Raw genomic sequence first — 24757 nt, forward strand, 5'->3', positions numbered from 1 at the left:
AATGTAAAATATAAAACATATTCTGGTTTGTTGAGCATTTGTTTGTTTACCACATAATTCTATATGTGTTCCTTCATAGTTTGGATGTCTTCAATATTAATCTACAATGTAGAAAAAAATAAAAATAAAGAAAAACCATTGAATGAGAAGGTGTGTCCAAACATTTGACTGGTACTGTATTTACTGGCGTTTAGTGAGCAATATAGTTTTCTTCTCCAAAATATAAAATATTTCCAATATCTTACTGTATATGCAACACTATACAGTCTAAAACACAATATGAGCCAGAAAACTGGAAACTGAAAATCTCTACTTTATTCTTCTATTCCCGTTATACTTATATCTATACACCTACACATTTAAATCTGAAAGACATTGATAGAGAGAGCTAACTTGTAATAAAATGTTCCTTTTTTTCATTCAGCTACGTGAATACAAGGTGGAGTTGGACATGAGTCTCCCGGCCCCGTTGGACACGGTGGCTCGCTGGCTGCTGAAAACGGAGAAGACTCTGGCCGAGGAGGAGGGCGACCCTCAGGACCACGGCCGAGCCGCTGACAACGCCAGGGAGAAGCAGGAGCTCCTCAAAGTGAATAAATGTTTACTGCATCCGCACTCTAAAACTTTAGGGCTTTCAGAAGTGAAACAAACAACAATTCTGATTTAGTAAGCCTAGATTCCTCAGGCAGAGTTTTCAACATTTAAGATATTAATAACCTCTGCAGAATAGCCCCTTTATTCTGAGGGTTCAGTTGTTAATTCACTGCTCATGAAAGCTGGCAAACAGAATACAAGAAATGAAACAAACAGGCTCAAACAAGTCAGTTCCTGGAATACATTGTTTTTGGGATAATGTGGATACTCTTACCTTCTTTGTAAGGCATTCAAATATAGACCTTGACGAGCAGCAATAATGATTCTGTAGTATATTCAAACATAAATATGCATTGTGAATTTGCTCATTGTTCAATGTTGCCGTAGGTCTGCCTGGAGGAGATGCCGCAGCATTTGAAGACCTTCCAGTCCTTCCAGAACTTGGATGAGTATGGAAACCTGATGGTTCCCGCTGACAAGATGGACGAACTAAAGAGAAGGTGAGGAACAGTGTGTTCATGCGTTAAATTGTATGTTCTGTACGGACAGTCTTGAATTAATTACCTTCCTTCCTTCATAAAAAGCTTGTTATTACTGACACCGGTGGTCATTACATGACCTGCAGACAGCATATTGTTATACAAATGATTAGGTTTCAAGTTGTACAACAGGGAGTTTGTTGTTTGTTTTATCATTTCGCTATCATTCACAACCTCATTTGTGTGCATGTTCACCAGGTTCACCAGTGTGAGAGTGACTGCTAAATACCATGGGATCAAGCTGGAGTACTGGGAGCAGCGCCACACAGTTCTGGATCTGTTGGGGCAGATAAGGACCAAGCTGCGCCTCTGGAAGAGACCTTACATCTCCCCAGAGGCTGTCAGGGTGTTGCTGCAAGAATGGCATGTGAGTGGATTTGGCATCTGTGGAAAATGTATTGGGAGTGGTTTGAAGGAAGCAGTAACAGGGAGGTTTACACGTTATATGTTTTTCAATTTCGGTTGATGGTTACGAAAGCCTATAAGGGTCACTGTAGGTTAAAAAAAATATACGAAGCTGGGGCAGGGAGGTAATATTCAGAGAAAAAACTTCCGATGGTCCTGGAAGATACATGTTATGCATTGTTCTTTCTGTGTTCTTCTATGAACATAAAAAAAATACTAATAACACTATTTTATGTTGCACTCTTCGGCTCACGTTACTGTGGTGTTTAACTGTGTCGTCTGTGGTTGGATGATAAAGTTTATCCAACCTTGCAAAGTGAAGCAATGTGTTTTTGGTCCTCGTGGATTTGTGACATTAATCTCAAGTTTTTTTCTTATTATTTCTGAGTTTTTGAGTCTTTGAATATTATCCCCCTTTTTCCATTCCGGTGATTTATTTATTTTGACTTACAATTGCCCTAAAACGCAGACGTAGATACTATCATAATGCTAGAATAACACTAAACATGATACAGCTAACATAAGCAACACTCAATTATGCTTAACATCTTACAATATACAGCTGAGACAGCTGACGTTGGCTGCTGTAAAAAAGAAAATGACGGTCTTCAACCAACAATGTTTCTGCCCCACAAGGGACAAAGGTCTAAGAGTAGCAGAGCTCATCCCTCAGCTTTTTACCTTTCATCCAATCCAACGAGCATGTCTGTTATGGCTGCTCTGGACTTTAACTGTATTTTGTAATTTAACATTTAACAGGATCTGGTAAACACACAGGAGCTGCCGTCTTTACTGGAAGCAGCTCTTCATAAGCTGAAGCAGGTTTCTGAGAAATATTCAAGCAAATCTGCCCTCGGTAAGTTTTTTTTCCTCGTTGATCAGGCCAATTGCTAGATTCATTTCTGGATTCGACTGAGTTTTTTCTTTGTTGCTCCTCAGCTGCAGATTACCACCACGTCAGTCAGCAGGTGAAGCAGCTGGAGGAGGACACCGCCGTGGTTTTGGAAGAGGTGACCAGGGCCAAGAGCAGCATGGGACGGGTGCTGTCTACCTGGGACTCGTACAGCGACTGCTTCAGCTCCCTGCAGGCTTGGCTGGAGCAGGGCTCTGCAACACGCAGCCTTGGCCAAAGAGCAGTGGTAAAATGAACACACACAAGTATAAGAAATGATATATTGTTCAGATAGTAGCAGGAAAACCACATTTAGAAGAATAGCTAGTCTCTTTTTCTTTCTTTCACAGTGTTTATTCTTTCCTTCAGAGCAGCATTTGATGAAATATTTGTGCAAACGTCTACTAAGAAGTCTGCTTAAATATGTCCAAAAAATATATATATGAAATTTTGTCTTCACTTGCAGACACACATGTTTTTACACACCCTTTGATATTCCTACTCTCTGTTGATTACGATTGCTTTATTTATTGTTTTTGTTAAGGTGAGGCCTGAGTCTATGTCTGAGTGGGGCTCCCGACAGGCCCACCTCAACGAGATGGGTAACTTCCTGATCGAGTCTACGGACCCTCAGACCAGCAGGAGCCTGGCAGAGGAGCTGCGCAGACTCAACATGCACTGGGCCGAGTTCATCAAGAGAAACACATTCGTAAGTTACAGAACAAGGAAAACCTGTTTGGTGAGGACAGTAAATCCAATGCTTTGTAGTCAATTCGTTTCCTGTCCGTTGATTAATCTGAATATTTCTTTTACATAAAAGCACTGCAGATGATATGTTTGATAAAGCATCTACCATACCACTATCTTTATTTGAGTTTCTGCAGGGCTTTTTCTTTATCAGGGCGAGTGGCTTGTTCTCAAAATATGATGTCCTCTTTCTTCTCAGTGTTTTTGCTGTCAAGTGACAGCAGGGATTTAGGTGACTTTGGTGTCTCAGACCTTTGGAATTGAAGCTATGATTGTCCCATTGTTATACTGTAATTCTGTGACATTAAGGGTTGGCTTCAAGTTTGAGAGTTGTACTCCACCTTTACTTTTTGTTTGTCGGCAATTATGAATATTAGGCTTTTATAGTCCGGGATTACAGTCCATTATTTTACGGCAACCTATTTCATCCGATTGTATTAAATAAGTAAGTGTCCATTAAAGGAATACTTCAGCCACAAAATGACCATATGTACATCATTTACTTGCTTAATCTAACTGATATTTATCATCTTTACTTGGGCTTGTTACAGGACAGCATGGCTGAGCCCAGTGCTGACGTCCAGGCCAGATCCCAGGACATCCAAGCTCTGATCAAAGAGGCCACTCTCATTCTTAAAGAGCCTCTGGAGGCCATGGCAGGTCCCTTACGCACCTACAGAAAGAGAATACAGGTAGGACGGCTGGATGGTTATTTTCACCTTGATAGGGTGGAGTAGAGTCATAGCTGTGCTTAACTATTAACTGTCTTAACGTCTGACTCAGACAGTTTCAGAGCATAAGAAAACAGCTATACAAGTCTGGTGTCTTGTTTTCCACACAGCTATTTACCCTTGAAATATATTACTAAAAATGTTGATTCAAAAGGATTTCATTAAAGTATTAAGTCAGTAAAAACCTCTTCCCAAACAACGAGTCCAGCATGACTGTTTTCAACAATCAGAAAATTACAAATTTCGGCCTATGATGTAAGTAAGATCTAGGAAAATGATTACATGTGAAACAGAAGTCTGGCCAGAACATTGTCATTTTATAAAATATCAATTTAAATGACTGGATACATCTCTCTGGAATTGACTGTTTGCTTTCTTTCCTTCAGTTCATAATGAGGAAAATAAAAGAAGTGGATCTTCAGGCTCTGGCCCCCTCCCCAGAATGCCCGGCGGATCAGATAGAGAAACTGAAGTTTGGTGTTCCTGAAGTACGGATGATTTCTTTCCTTTTCAGACTTCCTTTCATACAGCTGTGTTTATAAGCATTCCCATCTTTATGTTTTGTTCCCATTTATCACTTTTGGGCCTAAATAGTCACTGGCAGCCACCATTCCTCAATACACAGTATGTTCTGTATGTTTATCCCTTCATTACCATCCGTTCCCCTAATGTCACCAGGTGATGCAGACCCTGCTTGAGGCAGAACAGGTGTGTACAGAGCTGCAGCACAGTGTGTCTGGCCTGGACAGTCGCCTGGCTGAAATCCTTCACTGGGAGACTGAGGCTCGGGAGATCTACCAGCTGCTGAGGGCCGCAGAGCGACAACAACAACAACAGCAGCAGCGGGGCCAGGACCCACGAGCCAGGGTAAGATGATCCACAGAATAAAAGAGGTTGTTCTGCTGTCCATCCAGATTAGTTTACTCTAAAACAATCAGCGAGCCAAAGAATTGAGGAAACGCTGATGGTTGTTCAACACAATTTATTCCTCCAGCTCCTGATTTCCCGTGGTCTGCAGCTGGAGGGTCAGGTGGTCACAGAGGAGCAGGACCTGCAGGTGATGGTAATGACGAGTCAGAAGAACTCTCCCATCCGGTACCTCCACGCCTCCGCCATGCAGGACCGGGTCCGAGCCGCTGTTGCACAGTCACAGGCCAGTTTTCTTTTAGTAAATTGTCTGAGCAACCCATTTAGTTTCGCATGATCTGTACTTGAGATAGTAGGAAGGCCACAGTAATGAATATCAATATGACATAATAACAATGTCAGCGTTTTTAATGTGTGTGGGATTTCAATTTCAGGAAGCTGTAGGCATGCTGAGCAGCCTGGGAGCCAGAAGAGACAGAAGCAGAAGCCCTCCAGAAGGGTCTCCTCCATCAAAAGTCTTTAAACAGGGGAAAGAAAAGCCTCAACATCTGAGACAGTCAGACTCAGTCAGATGGCAGCCCGATACAAAGACAGTTGAGGGTCATGGAACCTTTGTGCCAAAGATAGTGGTGCAGGAATACAGAGACAAAAAGGTGACTTCTCCTCCAATGCCATATAGCTACGCACAAGCTGTCATGCAGACCAGAACAAAGTCGCCACCAGAAGGCCTGGCCTGCTTAGAGACCACTGGACAACAACAACAGCAGCAGACTCAGGAACAGGGATTGGTACAGCACCAAGAGCTAATGCAGCAGGAACAACATATCAGACAGACAGAAAAAGAGCTACAGCAGCAAGAACTCAAGCAACAGCAACCACAACAAGTGCACCAGCAGGGATCAATGCAAACACAACCACAACAACGGCAACAGAAGCAAGAACAACAAGTGGTGGTGCAGCAGCAGGTAGAAATGCATCAATACCAAGTTCAACAGCAGGTGGTAACAGACAGACAAACCCCAGAGCCCCAAGAGCAGACTTCACTTCAACAACCACCTGTAAAGAAACCGCATCTTAGCTCACAGGAGCTTCAAAGCAGAAAGACTCAGGCCATGAAGAACCGGCCCTGGCTTCAGAAGCCAGCCTCCGGAGAGCATACAACTCTAGAAAAGGATTCCACCAAGGAACCAATTCAGACTAGACGGACTCAGCCAAAGTCAGACAGAGAACCTGCGGAATCAGTTCAGGTTGTTCCACAGCATGCAGCAACTGCCAGACCAAAGCCTGAGGAACATGCAAAGGTTACTAAACAGCCACAACAACAGCAAAAAGAGCAACAAAAACAAACACAGCCTCAACAGCTTGAGCAGCTGAAGCAACGTCAGCAACAGCAACAACAAAAAGAGAAGCCTCAGCAACAACCACAGCAGCCAAAACATCAGGAACAATTGATTCAGCAACAGGAAAAACAACCACAGCCTACTGTAAGACAGGCTCAACCAGATTCAGACACAAAAGCTAAATCCCACACTGTAACTATGGCTCAGCCTCACCCACAAACGAAAGCCCAAAAGCAGTCACAACCCCAAACTATGGTTCAGTCTAAATCTCACACAGTGGTCCAAATGCAAGTGCAGTCCACAAGTGTGTCCGACACTACCACAGAGGGTAAGCAACCACTGAAGTCCAAATCCCAAACCGTAGTGAGCCAGGTTCAGTCACAGACTCAGGTTCTTCCACAGCCCCATGGCCCCATGAAGTCACAGTCAATGACCCAGCCACAGACACAACAACAGCTCCAGCCCCAGGTTCAGACTCCGTCCCAAACATGTGTCCCAGCTGGACCCCAGCCATCTTTGCAGCCCCAGGGTCTAGCCCATGGCCCAGCTGTAGCTCAAATCAGACCCTCCTCCCCTATGCCACAGCAGGGCCAAATTCAGCCTCCTGTGCCATCCCACATTCAGCATCGTAGTCATCCGCAGGCATGGGCCGCTGTCAGGCCGCCCTCCCCTAAGCCACCAGCACAAATTCAAACCCATGCTCAGTCCGTGGCTCAGTCTCAAATCCGTCCTCAGTCCGTGGCCCAGTCTCCAAACCTGCCTCAGTCCTTGGCCCAGGCCCAAATCCATCCTCAGTCCATGACTCAGTCCCAAATCCATCCTCAGTCCATGGCTCAGTCCCAAATCCATCTTCAGTCCCTGACCCATCCTCAAACTTATCCTCAGTCCCTGACCCATCCTCAAACTTATCCTCAGTCCATGACCCATCCTCAAACTTATCCTCAGTCCCTGACCCATCCTCAGACCCATCCTCAGACCCATCCTCAGACCCATCCTCAGTCCATGACCCATCCTCAAACCCCTGCTCAGTCAATAGTCCAGGTTCAAACTTGTGCTCAACCAATGACCGGAACAAGTCACCACCAACCTTTGTCTCAACATCAAACTCAAGCTCAAGCTCAACTTGAAGTCCAGATTCAGGGTCATTCTCAGTCTATGACTCAGTATCCCACACATGCTCAACCAGAGATCCAGCACCCAGCCCATATATCCCAGGGCCAAATCCATGCTTGGACTCAAGTTAGAGTCGCATCCCCAATGTCTGTCCAGCATCCACAGGCTGCAGGACAACCTCCACTTTACCCACAAGGTTACTCCCAGGGTCAGTCCCCATCCCAGCAGTGGACACCCAAACAAGAGCCACAAAACCAAGCCATTGCCCAGCAGAGGCATCCAATTCCTCAACGATACCCTCAGCTAATAGGCCAAGCTACGTCTCAGGTTTATCCAGCAGTTCAGGCTCTGCCACAGTGGCCCCAAGCTGGTCCCCAGCAAGGACCTCAGGTTGGGCCCCCAGGGTATTCTCAAATGGGCCCATCGTATACTCAGTCTCAAATGCAAACACAAACCCAACCCTGGGCTCAATCACAACCTCAAATAAGAGCCCAGAGTCCAATGCAACAACAATCTCAGATGAGCGCTATGTTTCATATCCAGACACAACAAGGCCAAGCTCAGCAACAGCCTTGGGTTCAGGCACCGCCCCAACTTCAGCCCCAGCCTTATCCGCAGAATCAATCTCAGCAATATTCACAGATTCAGCATCAAACTCAGCGTCACCCCCAGCCTCAGATGCAATCTCAAATACCTCCTCAATCTCAACCACCGTATCAAGCCCATCCTCAGCTTCCTTCTCAGCCTCAATACCAACCCCAAGCACAAATCCAGACACAGTCATCGGTACAAGTAAAGGCCCAGACTCAGCAGCCTCAGCAGCCTCAGCTCAATCTTCAGTTCCAGCAGCCGCCTCCACAACCCAAACATCAGGCCCAGCCACAACCGAAGATTCAGCCACCGACTCAACCAAAAGCTGAAGCACTTCCACAACCCAAACCTCTGGCCCAGTTAGCACCCCAACCAGTGGTTCAATCACAAATTCAGCCTAAGGGCCAGTCTCCAACCCAACCCAAGGCTGAATCAAGGCTGCAACCATTACCCGAGTTGCCACCTCAACCCATGGCCCAGTCACCAATCAAAGCTGAATCACCACCACAACCGAAACCACAGGCCCAAACAGCACCACTACTCGAAACTCAATCAGCAGCTCAACCCAAGGTTCAGTCATTTACCCAACCCAAGGCCCAAACAGGACCACTACCCGAAGCTCAATCAGCAGCTCAACCCAAGGTTCAGTCACTTACCCAACCCAAGGCCCAAACAGGACCACTACCCGAAGCTCAATCAGCAGCTCCACCCAAGGTTCAGTCACTTACCCAACCCAAGGCCCAAACAGGACCACTACCCGAAGCTCAATCAGCAGCTCCACCCAAGGTTCAGTCACTTACCCAACCCAAGGCCCAAACAGGACCACTACCTGAAGCTCAATCAGCAGCTCCACCCAAGGTTCAGTCACTTACCCAACCCAAGGCCCAAACAGGACCACTACCCGAAGCTCAATCAGCAGCTCAACCCAAGGTTCAGTCACTTACCCAACCCAAGGCCCAAACAGGACCACTACCCGAAGCACTATCAGTAACTCACCCCAAGGATCAACCACCAAGCCAACCCAAGGCCCAATCAGTGCCACAACCCAAACCGCAAGCACAGTTGCCACCACAGCCCCAACATCAGGCTCAATCACCACCACAACCACCCAAGGCACAAACTGCACCCCTATCTAAGGCTCAATCACCTCCACAGGCCAGACCTCAGACTCAACCACTTTCACAGTCAAAACCACAGTCTCCCCCGCAACCCAAACCTCAACAGGTCAATCTGCTGCCTCCGTCCCCGGCTGAGTCACCAGACCTGTGCGTCAAACCTCCGCCCCTGGCCCAGGCGCCTGCCCAGGCCTACACAGAGGCTTACGCCAAGGCCCAGGCTTTGGCCAGAAATGGCTTTGAGGAGGCCAAGCACTGTCTGCAGGAGCACATCCTGGAAACCATTAATGTTTTCAAAGACAAGTGTATATCAGCCGAGCCAGCATCAGTGAAAGAGGTAAATGTAATCACTTCTGTATTGTAATATCCAAATCAAGGAGTAACCTTTTTTAGAAAGTTTTAATTTGCAAAGTTATGAATCTAGGGTGTTTTGGTGTGAGTTGCCGAGTGTTGGAGATACCATCTAGTTCCATTATATTTGAGAGAAGGAAGACTCTACGGCCGATTTCTTCAACACTCAGCAGCTCACACCAAAACAATCTAGATTGATAAGTAGCACTACAACATTATTAGGGAAAATATGTATTTTTCGATTTTTGGGGTCCTTTTAAAAACATTGTACCCAGTTCATGAAAATGACATTTGATGTTTTAAAGGTGGGTAAATCTTTCTTGGGGAAAAATAAAATTTATAACAATCAGGACATGAAGAATTCAAATTGAAGAATTCAAATTGATAAGAACTTTGTGCTTTTATAAGCTATTAAGGGGAGATTTTTCAGATAAAATTTGCCAATGTGACACAATACTTCCCTTTTTATATGACAGTTTTTAACTGAAGTTTCTATATGTTTGCCTTCCCCCTCAGGAGACTCTGAAGACCCTGGACCCAGAGTTGCTAGAGGAGTTCTTGAGAGCAGCAAAGGGCATGGAGGCCTTCTGTACCCCGTCACAGCTCAGAGACATGGAGTTCTTCACCCAGTCTGTCATGACACAGTGGGAGGTAGGACACACTCACTCACTGTGGTTGGTGTTAATGTGTAGGACCTTAATTACCGTTAATAAGGAATTGTTCACTATGTTTTAATGAGGCGTTATCGTGTTTTTTGAGGTTCAATAATTTCAGATAATTGCTTGTGCATGTTAATTATAAATGTACTAAACCCATTGCAGCATTTTCTGCAGATTGTTCATGGGCATGAATATATAAAGCATTCATATAATAAATATTTTATTGAATGATACGTTCTAACATTTTCTTTTTAAATTCATTTTTTTTTTATCTCCCAGGCTGTGAGAGCTGATATCTCAGGCTTTTTGCAACAAATACGTTTTGAAGTAACAAAGAAAGACTTTAACAGAGCTGCCCTGCAGTGTGAGATGCACTTAAGCTCCCGCTTAGAAAACCAAGCGCAGGTAGCTAAACTACTGGAGCCTTTCTCTTGGCGGGTGTGCTTTGGTGGATGGGAATGCAGCCAGTTTATCTGCTCTGCTTAACTAACCCTTTTCCCTCCGTCTTCTTTTGTATGCTTCCAAGGAGACTCTGCCAATGGGACTTGGTAATTTTCAATACTTCATTCTGGTTGCTCTTTAAGAGAGTGCTGTTTTTTGTCGAGTGTTCACAATACCATATATCCCTTTTGAGTATCTTGATTGTATTAATACTCACTGGACAAACACAGAAAACTAACACAAAATAAATAATCTAAATGTACTTATTTAGATTAAATTCTCAGCAATTATACACTACATAGTTAGTTCAGTATTAGAATAAATCACATATTCAGCTGAATATGAAAACAGCATTCTTTTATTTTATTGTGCAGTACATCTGTGGGCTGCTGTCATCTGGGGGTTGACTTGTGTGTTGCAGTTCTTCTGTTAAGCTGTCAAAACCAAGCTTGAGACATGAATGAGATTCTGTCATATTAGATGCTGTCAAGTAAAAGAAAGAAAGTAAAAAATCTGTCAGATTTTTATGAATCTAAAAAAAAAAAAAAAAAAAATGCTGAGTCAAAAAATATATTTTCCTTATCTTTAAGTAGGTTTGACTTGCTAGAAGTAATGATCTGGATTTATATCCAGTTAATAGCTTGTTTACTTACTGTTTTGGCTCTGCCAACATTCCCCAGGCTTGTTTCTCAGAGGAGGGGAGCTTCGCCCAGGCAGGGCAGCACCTCGAGGCCCTGAAAGAGCTCTGTGACACCCTGAGCCCCGAGGACGCTCACCGCCTGGCCCAGACTCAGCTGAGGGAGTGTGAGACGAGGCTGGCTGCCATCCAGCGGCAGTTCAGTGGAGACCAAGACGCACCACTCCCTGACTCTAGGTAAGATATTACAAGTTTAAAATACAGTAAGCAAGTCATTTCTTGTTTTACTGAATCTTATCCTAAATTGATCCATGTGTGTAAATAAGTAACAGTATCTCACCCCACTGACAGATGTTTTTCTTGTCTTCATAATAAGCCTGAATGTATTAAACTTGATGTTTGGAGATTACGGAGAATAATTATTTTCATTCATCCGTCATATGTACATTTAGATGATTTGATGAAGTCCTTCAAACTTCATTAGCCAATCATTCCAAAGCCTCTTGTGGATGTTTAAGGTCGGATGCTGTATTATGCAGCAGTTAGGATGAAATGTTAAAAGAAAAACAGTGGAAATTATTATCCTAATTTCTGTTTCACAGGATTCCTGTTGCCTTCACTGAAGATCTGAGCACACAAAAGGAGCCTACAAGACCGTGTGACAAGCCTCAGGTCTCAGCTGAGGTAGGATTCACTTCCATTGAAACTTTATTCTCTTTATATTAAACTCAATGTTGTTGTTTTTAGAGAACATTTGCAGACAATGCTAGCACTTCTCCAGTTACAACTGTTTCACATTCCGATGTAATGTATACCTTTCAAGCATGTACTGTCTCATACAGACCTCCACTGATCAGCTCCAGAGGTTTGAAATAACAGAGAACATGCTCTTACTCTTTCTTCAGGTGTTTCCAGTGACAATGAAGACAGTTGTTGTGGAGAGGAGGGAGGTTGAAAAGCAGGCGTCTGTAGAGGAAGAAATCGCCAAAAAAGAGACTTTGGAAAGGTAAACTGAATTCAGCGCAGTATAGGCTTAAGGAACAAACAGTGCATTGATCAAATAGTTAGCAGATCATTATATTAAGTCATTAATAACATGTTGTCTTTGTTTGTTTTAACTTATAAAATCTCCAGATATGAGAATTGTAAGAGGTCTCTGCAGGCCCAACTGGCTAAAAATGACCAGAGCATCAAGGATGTCCCCTCTGACTCCGTCTCTCTGAAAGGCCTTCACACACGGCTCCAGGAAATACAGGTACAATATACTGTATGCTTGTGTATCGAAAACAGATATAGACCACAGACTGTATATAAGGAGTGCAAGCTCTAATTACCAGGTAACGGTAATGCTAGCTCGCTTGGTTAGCAAATCAAAAAGTACTTTTGTGCCGACTCCTTCAGAGTATCTTCTAGTGCATAGCTGTGGTAGCGATGCCATCAATCACAAGGTAGCCCCGCCCTAAAGCATCCCCTGCTTTATGGTCTGTTTGACTCTAAATGGAGCATCATTTACTAAATGAACATCATGCTGTATTGAAGAAGACTTGAAACTAGAGATTGAGACCATAAACTCATGTTTACAATGTTTACTGAGGGAATAAATCAAGAGAGAAGTAGAGTCATTTTCTCATAGACTTTCATACAATGGAAAGTATATCAGTCCCCATGACATGACAGTAATCTCGAGTTGACTCCCTTTTCTTCCCAGTTCTTGAGGCAGGAGACAGAGTCTCTGTGGTCTGAGTATGCAAACCAGTGCTCCCAGTTGAGCGGCACCACTGGTCTGGAGCAGAAGAAGGCAGAGCTGCAGGAGCAGTGGCGCGACCAACAGTCCAAACTCCAGAGAAGGGGCAGCTCGCTTGGCGCCGCCCTCAGACAGATCGACTCCACCGAGAACCACATGGTGGACTTCACGGACCGTCTGGACCGCTACCTGAGACAGCCCAAAGACATCACAGCCTTCACACTGGCCAACACCAACATCCTGAAAGATATCAAGGTCTTCTGTCAGCCATGAATACTTCTCTTTTGGGTTTTCAGTCTGTCACAGAAAAGTCATGTGTAGATATTATTTACAGAGAAGGGTATGCAAAAAAACAAAACTATAAGCAAAAATATATACTTTAAAATAACCAAGTCAGAAAGCTAAACTGATCCCTTAGAATAGCAATGTGATGATTTAAACTGAAGTGATAAACTTAACACATCTCGCACATTTCCATATGAGTCCAAAATTGATACATTTGAGTAAAAACATTGGTGCAGAAACAGATACAGAAACTCTGAAAATGGCAATTTTTGGGAAAGAACTAGAGTTAATTAAATGAAACAAAGGCTACAAAACACTTAAACACAGGTAGAAAGATGTGCACATTGACCTTGTAAACAAATCTCACACCTAACAGCCATCTCATCTCACACTACACTTTGTCTCCTTTTGCAATAGGAACTGGATGACAACATCCAGAGCGAGCTGGACCAGCTGTCCCGTCTTGACCCTGAATCCAGCGATCTGGACGCCAGAAACTGCCTCCCTCTGTCCCGTGAGGTGGAGACTCACAGATCCAGCCTGGACCAGCTTCGACAGCAGGTCCGGAAGAGTGAGGCAGCAGCCCGCGCCCTCGACCGCTTCCTCATGTCTCTGCGTACCGTGGACGAAGACATCTCCGGAGTCCAAGGGGCCCCCTGCAGCGACACTGTGGTGCTGCAGGACTGCCGCTCCAAGCTGGCTCTGACCAGGCAGAGCATCGACAGTCTGAAAGAAAAGGCTCCTCAGCTGGACGTGCTCCTGCAGGGGGCCAGGCTGACAGTCACCAGGGATGGAGTCCCGGCCTCCTGCCTGGACATGGTGACCACCCTGCTGAGAAGGCTGGAGGAGGCTGACGGCGGGCTGGCCGGCCAGCAGAAGGGCCTCCAGAAGGAGACGCAGAGCAAATCACTGGGCCTGAGGAAGAGGACGCTGCTGGGGGAGCTGAGGAAGCTGCAGGAAACAATCGAGAAACAAGGCCTGAAGGAGCCCACCATACCTGCTGTGCAACACAGGTGTGTGTTTTGTATCTTTATGCTGATGCAACAACTCTTAAGCTTTCTTTGTTGTTTCTAATTAGAGATGCACTGATTACAATTTTCTTTGCAGATTCAGATATTTTTAAAAGTCTGACATGCCAACTCCAATTTTCTTTCTAAGAACTTTAACCGACAGCATACACAAAATGTTTTTGTGGAAAATGTAATTGTATGTATATAAATTCCAAATATGAGAGAAAATCTGAGAAAATATAATTTAATACTGTGTCTGTAGGCAGTTTATAAGGAATCAACATTTTATTGTCCATGGATTTATTTATTTATTTATACAAAAACATTTAATGAATCCATATCCATTCACAGTAATGTAAATGTATTATATTATATTATATTATATTACAATATCTCCCAGCATCCTCCTGATGATGAATTGCAATATAATATAATTTAATACATTTTTAGATAAATGTGTCCTGAAATAACATCTTGATAATAATCCTGTAATATTTTACAGGCTTCGTGCGCTGTCAGATTTGGAGGGTCAGCTGCAGGCCCAGCACGCAGATCTCCAGAACCTCCAGGAACTTCAAGAGAAACAGGGAGGAGAAGAGCACCTCCTCGAAGAGCTGGAGACTCAGTGGAAGGACACCCAGAGAGCTTTTTCTGACAGGTGGGTTAGGCAGGGGAACCATGTTCAGCTCAAGTAACTCAATAAAGGGTGATTAAATAAATGAAGCTCTGTTTAGATGAATGTATGTCCGACAGCAGGCGAGACGTCACTTAAAGTCCCTATTGTTACTTTCTTCCTCTTGCAGGAAGAAGCAGTCCAACGTCCTGTTAGAGCTTCTGAAGAAGTTCCAGAGTTGCCGCAGTCAGCTGAGCAACACAATGCAGAAAGCAGAGCAGACCATCAGCGACCAGGCTTCCTACCTGAGCAAGGACAACCTGCAGAGGAGCACAACCAGGGTTAGTGCACAAAACCAACAATGTTTGTCTGCAGAAGTCCTTCATGTACTGTGGAAAGGATTCACATACGAGTGTATGGACACACAAGGTTTAAGTTTAGGTTCATTTATTATCATTGTACACAGGGTTCCACAACAAAAGGCACTTTTTAAATTTGCATCAGACAGAAGGTAAACAGTCTCAGGCCACATAATAAGGCCGGCAGCTCACATAAAACAAACAACATTAAGGAGACCTTGTCCTTCGACTACGTTTGAGACTTTAATTATAAAACACTTCTTTACAAACATGATTAAAACAGCTTAAGATAATGAACAAGAAACAACACGTAAAATACAGCAGTTTGGACAGTGGCCTCTAGTGGCTGTAGTTATGGTGGAAGTAAATGGGGGAAGTCGGGTGCAGTGATATAAACCGTGATAGAGGCTGTAATGGGAAGAGGTAGGGGTGTATGGATGGGTCAAACAAACACAAGACTTTAGACTTTTTAAGTCTTTTTGAATTAAAAAGTTAACTTTGACTAATTTTAAGTTATGTACCTTACAGAACTTAGCTGGCGTACGCAACATAGCCTACTTAACAAAGGTACTTATTCAAATCAAAAAATATAATGTTTCCCCAAACCTAACCAAGTTGTAACACAGATGTTTATTTTGTAAAGACAGTATGTACAAGTAACAAGGACAAATTGAAACCAAAGACATTAGAGAAGCACATAGAGTGTCATAGTTTGAACCACTGACCAAGCTGCAGTACTGCCTAAGACCTGTTACATACACAGTAAATGTAAAGAACCAGTAGATGGACACATTCTAAAATAAGTGTGTTACAGGTAAACTCTATGTTCACGTGTGTGTGTGTGTGTGTCTCTCCAGGTCAGTGATATTAAGGAGGGGCTTGGTGGTGTTATGGAGATCATGGACGAGATGAGGGGAGTTTGCAGACAACTCCAGTCCCAACTGAAGAAGTTCCCAGACTGCAGTGAGACTCCCTTTGAAGCCGAGGCCGACGCACTCATGGACAACTGGCTGGATGTAAGAATCTACACGTCTCCTATCCCTAGAAATGAGTTAGGAACTTATAGATAGTGTACTTGTAAAGCTTATTAACATAAAGGTTTGTACATATTCGACTGAACTTGTAGTGGGTCCAAGGAAGAAGCAAGATCAAAAAATATTGTTTTATTGTTAAATCTGCGGCATTCAAATTATGATTACTACAATTAATCACATTGCTTTATCACCAGCTCTGTCTGTGATACAATTGCAAAGCTGCACAAGTAAAGAAAGGGACTAAAGTCTTGTTTTGGAACTTGGATTGGAACACTGAGTTGACTTTTGCTGGACTTTTTCAGGTGACAGAGAAGACAGATGCCTACATGGACAACCTGAAGGTGGGGCTGGAGCTGTGGGAGAAGCAGCTCATGATGGGCGGAGAGGTGGACAGCTGGGCGGGGTCCAAACTGGCCCTGTTCTCAGAGAGCCATCCCTTCCACAACGAGCAACAAGTGGTCGCGATGAGGGTGAGATTCCCATAGATGTAAAACTCTTAATGCTCCAGCGCCAACATGAGAAACCTCCTAAAAAGTGTCTGCGTCAGTGATATAGATGGAAAACCTTCAACCATTGTGACATTTTAAGATTTAACAAGATTAATTTACTTTGTAGGATGAGATCAAAGCCAATGAGGAGAACATTGAGCATTTCCACAAGAAGTCTGTAGAGATCCAGGAGATGCTGCAGAGTCCTGAATCACCACTGGAGCTGCAGGTCAGTCTGAAACATTTCTGCTATTATCTCTAAAACATGATATCCACATTCAATGCTCACAGTACTGTGTTCTCACCGTGTACCCATTCTACAAATGTGTCAATTAGGTGATGGAAACCCAGCTGAGGAAGAGGATGGAGCAGGTGAAGGAGCTGTTTGCCGACTGCACCGACGTCTTTGAGGAAGTGGTAGCTGTGAAGAAACACCTGGCGGAGAAGATAGAGGAGTGCCAGTCAGCTGTAGAGAGCTTCCAGTGTTCTGTCAGTAAAGTCGATGCTTCACATGCAAAGTTTGAAGTCCAGATACAGGTAACGACTGTAGCTTAGTTTGGTTTAATGCCTTATGTTATAGAACTTACTATGGAATTAAGCCATTATCTAGAAGTCACGTATACCCTTCAGTATAGTACTGTGATTCCATACCTTCCTGACTTTCAGATATCAATGTTACTTTTGCACATTTTTCACAATTTGATTTGGTTAGAAAAAAGGGACATAATAAGGTCCCTAATTTCACAAAATGATATGTCAAATGGGTTCACTGTCATTGGCCCTTTGCACTCGTGTTGTATGTCAGTATATCAGCATCTACATTGAACCACTGAAGTGTCCTAAAGGGAGACACTGAACCCAAAGTTTCTCTCTGGGTGCTTCACAGCAGCCCAGGGCTCCTGAGTTGCTTAGAATGGGTTGAATGCAGAGGTCAAATTTCATGTATGCAACTGTATGTACATGACAAACTTGTTTACGCTCTTAGGGATATACAAATACAAATAAAAATGTTATTCAGAAAAGGGAAATTGGAATGTAGTTTAAATACGTTTTGAGCTGATTTCATTCATTTCAGGTCCTTTCAAATAGGGCTGGGCAATTTGAAGTAGATTAAATATCGTGATCAGAATATTTTTGACGGAATATCATGTTAACAATATTGCGAATATATTGAGCATTGGTTGTTTCACAAAATATTTACACAATGAAATGAGATTTTTGAGTAAGTAATGTGGATATAATGACTAATAAGTAATAATAATAGAAATAGAACAGCCTTTAAAACCAGGAAAAGAAAACACTTATGACATATCACGATATTCAAAATCTTAAACGATATTTAGTCTCATATCACAATATCAGTGTTATATCGACCTACTTTTAAATCAGCTTTACATTAGTGAGTTTGACTCTGACTCTTTTCCTTTGGTCCTACTGTTCAGTATCTCACACACTGTTTGATCTTTTGTCCTCGCCAGCGTCTGTGTGATGACCTGGAGGATCAGGAGGAGCAGGCCGACGCTGTGCTGAAGGAGGTTGATCTGATTTCCAGTGTGGCCAGTCCTCAGGTGCTGGAGGTGCTGTCTGTAGACTGCTGCAGGCTGAAGGAGGCCATCGCCCGCACCAAGGACATGATCCACCTGAAGAGAGAGGAGCGGGACAAAGGCCTGCTTAAGGTTATCCAAGGTCAGTGTGGAGTTTGTGTCTCCTGTTTGAGCAGATGTTATCTACTTATTTTATTTTATTTATTTTATTTATTTTATTTATTTTATTTATTTTATTTTATTTTATTTTATTTTATTTTATTTTATTTTATTATACTATACTATTTTATTTCACTAAACTATATATTTTTTTATTCTATTTTTTTTATTTTAATTTTATTATCTTAGTTTATATTTTATGTCATATCGATTGTTTTTATTTTTTCATCTATTTCATGTTTTGTCATCATATATGGCTCTTATATTGTTCTCATTTCCCTCCAGATGAGAGGCAGTCGTTTGAGGAATGGTTCCAGGACTTGCAGCTGTCAGTCAACGAGTGCTTTGAGCACCCTGAGAGCAGAGCAGACGTGGAAACGTCCCTGCAAAGACTCACTGTAAGTGGATGTTATACATTGATGTCTAGATAGATTGTTGGATGATGAATGAGTCCTCACAGTGTCTCTCATGTCCATCAGAGCTTCTTAAAGTCCAGGGATGCAGAGAGACGTCTGGACCAGCTGAAGGACCAGCTGGAGAGAGGCAGCCAGCAGGTTCCTCCACAGCAGCTCTCCGAGTTCAACGACTGGCTGAAGGAGCAGCAGAAGGAGGTGGGAACGTTCAGTGCACACTGCCACAAAAGGCAGAAACAAATGGAACCCCTCCTCAGTGACTTGAACAGGTAATGGCTTCTTTTGGTTCCCTAAACATCAAGCAAGCAAATTAAGATTAAAAGAAAGAGGAGTGTAAAATCTGCCATTTTGAGCAGGAATCCTACAAATGATGTGGGAATTTTAAACCGCTATGAAAACGTGTTTATTTGACCTGTGTCTTTTGTTCTCCAGTCTGCAGAAGCAACACGATAGCTTCAGTGAGTGGCTGCAGAACAAAGAGAAACAGTCTGTGGAGCCGCACAAAGTCAAACGTCTTCTCAAAGACCTTCAGGATGAGAGGTGATCATCATTCTGATACTGAAAACTCATTAAAACGTTGTGAAAAAGATATTTTACGGATAAGACAACAGTAAATGTTCAACAGGTAACTCACCTGGCAATAAAAAGATTATATATTCAATTATTAATGAATCAAAACACAAATGCAACAACACATTAAACTTGAATCATAGAAAATGTGTTGAAATGCAAAACATGCAGCTTGTAAAACATTTCTGCTACCAAATACACCAGTATTGATAAATTATAGTCATAATTGGACAATAAAATTGTCTCACCATTGTAATGGGTGGTTTAAAAAATTGGAGACACATCAAATGATTACTTATTATTATTATTATTATTATTATTAAATACTTTGTGTTGATAGGTTACATATTTTAAATAGGCTTAACCCCCAAAAACTGGAGCATGAAGCCTAGTTTCCACTTGTCTTTTCTTCCTTCTATCTCACTTTTAATGTGTTTTTATATTGCCTTGTGTTTCCTGTATATCTGGTCACTTGACCTGTTGTCGTAAAGCCTTTTCTCCATGTGACAGTGGCAGAGCTGACAGCCTCAGTGATCTCTTAGCGTCCGTACGCAGACAAGGCGTCAGAGCTGAGAGCCTCCTGAAGGACGGCGATAACTTGATTCAGCGCTACAGAAACCTGGAGAGCAGACTGCAGACACAAGCAGACACCCAGAGCGCTCTGGAGGGGGAGTTTGAGAAGTTTAACAGCCAGGCTAAGAGCACCAGGACCTGGATAACTGACCTTGTTCAGCCCCTCACCTCCCCAGGCAGAGACACCCAGGCAGAGGAGATGAAACACAAAGCACAGGTGAATGAAACGCCTTTCTTTGACACCTCTGGTGGGGAATTCCCTTTTTCCCCACTTTTTTCTCTTTCTTTTTAATCTAGTGATTTATGCCACATTCTTGATTTTGTAAATATAATTTAACTAAACAAGAATAGGCTGAAACCAGAAAGTATCTATGAGATTATTGTAGTATGAAATGACTATGTGACAAGCTCATTTGAATGAACCAGAACATTGAATGTGGAAGAAAGAAAGAGGAAATAAATTGAAAAGAATAGACATACAATTGTTAACTTGCACAACCTCACTCATATTCATGTTAGCATATTAGCATAATAGTTTTAGCATTTTTCCCAAATTACAGAGCGCCTTAGGGGCAAGTGAGAAATGCTCCATTCACTTTAAACACAAGGTACATATATTGTGCAGCTAAAAAACTATGTTAATTAAACTTCCTTTTCAGAACATGGAGTAGTCATACAAAGTACAATTGAGGCTGAAGTAAATTAAGACATCGGAAGTATTTCATCATAAACAAGTTAAAGTGTTTTGACCTGTTCGTTGCATTAGATAAAGTCAGGGATCATCAAAGTCATTAGGATGCCTAATTTAGAAGCCTCATCCTCTGAGGACCATGGATGTCAGTGACATATTCCATGGGTATCCATCCAAAATTGTGTTGAGATATTTCAGCCAACAGACTGACATGCTGATATTTGTACGTCAGATAGACAAATGCTTAAATCTCATTTCCTTTCTTTTTGTCACCAGGCCATCCTGAGCTCCAGACCTGAGGGAGACTCTAAAGTGAACAACCTGAGAAGACAAAGTGAAAGTCTCTGTGAGCAGGAGGACCTGCAGGAGAGCAGGAAACAGGAAGTCCAGCAGACGCTCAGAGAAGCGGAGGAGCAGTGGAGGACGGCTCTGCAGAAAGCTGAGGAGAAAGTGAGCAAGGCGGAAACACAATCCCTGTTACACAAAGACTTGGATGCCGTCAAAACCCAGAATGAAACCGTCCAGTCCTGGATTAGAGACCAGGAGCAGAACATGCAGGCGCTAGGTGGTTGCATGCAAGTTAAAGAAAAGCTCCAGACTGCACAGGTAAGTTTAAAATGTGCATCAGTTTGTTTAGTGTGTCGGGTTCTCATGTGTGGAACATCTTGTAGAGGCTTGGTTTATGAGGATGGAGGCAAAATAGTCTCCTAAAGGGATGTTTGTTCTCTTCAGGCTACTCTGAGCTCCAAACCTGACGGAGATTCAAAGCTGCAGGATCTGAAGAGACAATGCCAGAGTCTGTGTGACAACCAGGGCTTGGACGAGAGCAAGAGGCGAGAGATCCAGGATGCCGTCAAACAAACGGAGGAGCAGTGGAGGAAATTGTTGCAGGCCGCCGAGGAGGGTCTCAACAAGGCCGAGACTGAAGCTGCAGCTGAGAAGGACTGCGACGCTTTCAAAACCCAAAGCGAAAGCATCCAGTCCTGGATCAAAGAGCAGAAGCAGAAGCTGTTGTCTCTCGGTAGTCACATGCAGTTTGAAGAACGGTTACAGGTCACACAGGTGAGTTTACAAGTCAGGGTCAAAATCACAGGTTTTGTAGGGCTCTAAATTGTTTTTCTTCCTGTGTTTATGACTTGAAAACTATCAAGTTGTAGGACGCATTTCAGCCACAAGAGGCTAAATTGCACCACTACTCCATGTTCTGAATAGGACTAAAAACATTCATGTTTTCTTCCTGGTGAAAAAAACATCTGGAAGAAAACATTTATGCTTTTAGTGCAACAGATTGTGTTTAGAGCGTAGGGTAGTGGGGCCTCCTGTGGCTGAAATAAGTATTACATCAGGCAACACTTAAATTATCCTGATTAGAAACAAAAACATGTCGCCCTTCAAAACTATTTTTTTCTCCACATATTTCAAAGATGGAAAAAAATAAAGAGGCTTGGAAGGATTATCTTGGGGAAACTTTTGTTTCCGAACAAAAGAAAACACCTTCGATCAGACTTAGAAAATGGATCACCAGACATTTTTCTCAACATGCCTCTCTTGGATTCCGTATTTTTTTACACAAGCCTTTTTCATTTTGCAGATACTGCTCAGAATATTCTGAAGCATCAGATTTGATAAAATAGTTACATTTAAAATGCTCATAGCTGAATTTCATTATCATTATTTTGTCAATTTCCGTGAGCAGAGTTCATTCTAATCTCTTAATCTATTAGTTTCACTACAACAAAGAACACTGAGCTGCTACTCTTTGCACAAAATATGCTACATCATGTTTGACTTTCTATCTATCAGTGTTGACTGGTGACGAGCTTGTCGTTGGAGTAAAATCTAAGGCAACTTCTAAATTGTTCCCACACCTCCATTTCTGGTTCTTCACCTTCAGGCTGTTATGACCTCCAAACCTGAGGGAGAGTCCAAGGTGCTCCAGCTGAAGACACAAGGTGAAGGTCTGTGTGAGCGTCTGGAGGAGAGCAGGAAACAAGAGCTTCGGCAGTTGGTAACAGACACAGAGCAGCAGTGGAGAGGAGTTCTTCAGGCCGCCAGACAGGCAGAGCTCCGGACGCTCTCAGACGACTTCGACACTCAGAGTAGAAACACTCAGTCCTGGATCAGAGACAGACAGCAGCAGCTACAGTCTGTGGGCAGTCACACACCACCTGACGACAGATGTCACACAGCTCAGGTCTGTTTGAACTTATTGTCCTGAATATGTTTTCTGAATATTGGTAATTGGGGGATATGGGGATTGATAGTCAGATTAAATGCTCAGTATCTCAATCAAAATATTAACAAAAGACAAAGTTTGGGACGTTGTGTAGAATCATGGGAGTTGACTTCGCCACCATATCTGTCAGATTCTCCCGATGAGGATTCCTTCAGTGTTCATTGGTCAAGAAGTTTTGCAGGGAACCGCAGAGGTCACCTCCTCTCCAAAGCAAACAGACCAACTAATTAAAACCACTAAAAACACAAAATAAAGCACCTTGGAGTTAAAAATCAGTGTTTCTCTAACGTTCTTCGGCAAACAAAGGCAACCTTGAGAGGCTGCGAGCTGATCTACCGCTAACGTTTGCTCAACTTGTTCCTCTGATAACTTAGGATCTAGACATTTAGGATGTTTTTAACGAAAGCTGAATTAACCGCAAAGGTCTCCTCCTCTCTCCAAAACAATCAGACCCATTGATTAAAACTAACAGAATAAGCAGTATCGTGTACATTTTATTCTGTGTTTCTACGACACACTGTGGACATTTGAAGTCTCTTTGAGCGACTGCAGCTCACATTTGTTCAACTTGTTTCTCTCATGACTTAAAAATCCTTCAGCCGATTAAAACATATAGTTATAGAGAACCAAGAAATATAGTTGTATCATAAAAAATGTGGCAACAAGATGAACTTTACTTTTTTCATTCATCAATTTGTTGTATAATTACCTAACTCTTTCTTTTTAATGTTAATAAAGTTTGAATGAATCAACTTTTGCATTTAATGAATATTTTGTGTTTTGTTCGCAGACCATCTTGAGCTCCAAACCTGACGGAGACTGTACGGTGAACAACCTGAGGAGGCGAGGCCAGAGTCTGTGTGACCACCAGGACTTAGACCAGGGCAGGAAAGTCCACGTTCAGAAGACCATCAGAGACACAGAGGAGCAGTGGAGGACGGTGCTGCTCGCTGCTAAACAGGTGGACGCCGCTGCAGGAGCTGAGATCAGCCAGAAGACCGAGACCAGAACGATGGAGGTAAGATCCAGACGGACTTATACCGAGTGCTGCAATAGTATAAAATCATGTGATCTTTTATGGTTTTTTTTAGTCCATAAGGTAGAACTACTAAAAAGTGCACAAAGCATGTTTTTCAAACTATAAAACATTCTTAATCTTGATCTACAGTGAATGCATATTTCTAAGATTATCTTTAATAACTGAATGGCAGTGGGAGTGAACGTATGATGAAGTGTTCTGGAATCTTCTCCTCTTCAGCTGAGAGGGTTTGACACCCAGCAGCAGGACACTAGCAGCTGGCTCACAGATCTTCAGAAACGACTGGACTCTCTGAAAAGCCAAACCAAAGCTGAGGACAGACTGCACGCCGCTCAGGTGAGCTGATGGGTCATGTGACAGGGAGAGATGACATCCTCCTTATTAACACATGTTAATAATAATGTTTTTTTTACAATTTTCACTCTCAATGTCAGTAAACAATAATGCTGTGTGAATTCAGCGACTATATTAATGACTTCAGCCAGACAATATAAGTCTTAAAAGGAAGTTTCGGTATTTTTCAACCATGTTTTCTTGTCTAAGTGACTAATGGGGACAACAATATTTAAGTTTGGTCCACTGTTAAAGGTGAACGCTGCAGACAGCAGGACGTAAATCACCATTAATGTACGTCCACTAAAAGAGCTTGTTGTTGCCACTGACTTTAATAATTAGATTGTCATTATAGGAGTCTGACAACATTATGGAAACAGAGAAATAAAACCTCTTTATTAACCTTAAAATAATCTGCTCTGTTTGTTATTGTGTGTTACACTGAGAAGCCTCCTTCTGAAATTTTGCGTCTCATCCATTTAGTTGAAATCAGCTAAATATTCAGCCATGACATTGAACATCTTTTTAGATAACACAAAGCTACATCAAACACCAGCTCTCCTCTCTCCAACTCTCATTCACATTCACACCGTTGTCTTCCGGCAACAAGTCACATGACACAATAACAAACAGAAAGGTAAATA

This window comes from Anoplopoma fimbria, chromosome 15 (genome assembly GCF_027596085.1).
Source record: "Anoplopoma fimbria isolate UVic2021 breed Golden Eagle Sablefish chromosome 15, Afim_UVic_2022, whole genome shotgun sequence".
Lineage (NCBI taxonomy): Eukaryota > Metazoa > Chordata > Actinopteri > Perciformes > Anoplopomatidae > Anoplopoma > Anoplopoma fimbria.